This window comes from Rhagoletis pomonella, unplaced genomic scaffold (assembly GCF_013731165.1).
Source record: "Rhagoletis pomonella isolate Grant_MI unplaced genomic scaffold, Rhpom_1.0 Rhpom_scaffold_00001, whole genome shotgun sequence".
Taxonomy (NCBI): domain Eukaryota; kingdom Metazoa; phylum Arthropoda; class Insecta; order Diptera; family Tephritidae; genus Rhagoletis; species Rhagoletis pomonella.
In genome coordinates, this window is record NW_023458555.1 from 80,132,679 (window position 1) to 80,133,924 (window position 1,246).

The window sequence follows — 1,246 nt, forward strand, 5'->3', positions numbered from 1 at the left end:
AATGGCAACGCTGATGACGCCTAAATACGAACAAATATTTACCAATTCACCGACGACGCGAAAAATACTTTCATTCAGTGTTAAATTGTCTTCTAAACGAAAGTGAATTAGCCGACGCAGAACGTGCTCCCGAGTAGGTAACGTTGATTTCGAGAAATTGCGCGGTGTTTTCTCTGTAGTTAAAATTAAGTCCACTTTTCTTTATATGTATTAAATTAATGAAACTTACCAATTAGGAAGTAACTACTAGTCTTTGTCGTTTTCTCCATTATCACTTGCATCAATATTGTCTATTTTTTTGGTTATGTAAGATAATAATGTTATTATCAGTCGTAAATATAGATTACAGTATTCTACAATACGACATTTTTATCCACTCCTGCTTCGGCTTTTAAATTTTTGACGATGTTTGTCAAGTTTGAAAGTGGTTTTCAACATGGCTTCACTTAAGCCTAATTTACCAGTTCAAATATAATTCGATCTAAAATCTGTTCACTTTTTAAAAACTACATTAAATTAGCTACAATTTTAAATATTTTAGTTTTGGAAAAGTTACTACTATCTGGTAAATCCTAACGAATAAATTTGAACATTCGTGAGTAATAGTACCAAATTGTCACAATTGGGTAACTTTTTAGTTAGTTGTATTAAAAAACTGAGTACGCCATTCGCTTCAGCTTCTTCATGACATTGGGTTTATTTTTCTTGTGTAAGATAAATGTTTTTTCATATAAGGATCTAAAGTTATAGCAACACAGTCTTATAAATCGCGGTTCTCGGAGTAGATCATTCAGTTTTTGCAATAATGAATTTTTTTTTCCATTTTGTTAGGTCTTTAGCGTCCTATTTTCATATTCTGCTGCCGGAGGAAGGATCTGAAATACTTTAGCAAAATAAGTCATCTAATGTATATCTTCTTTCAAAATAGATATATCCGCAGACTGCCTCGAAAAAATATTACATTAATCTTTTTGGCCTAGCGGTGCACTTGTGCGCGAGTTCGAAATTAAGGCTCTTAGGTAGTTTGGCCAGTGTACGATCCCAGCAAAAAACACGATTACCACAGAAACGAAAGTGGAAACGAGCTAGGCGATAGGAATCGCTTACCCTTTCGCTTCAAGAAGGCCTTATTTTAACATGGGCATGTCATTGGCGGTAAGCCCTTACCCGCAGCATTACCTTGAAACGAAGAAAGAACGCAGGGATAAACAGAAGCCAGAGAAGCGAACAAAGAATGCCTTACAGA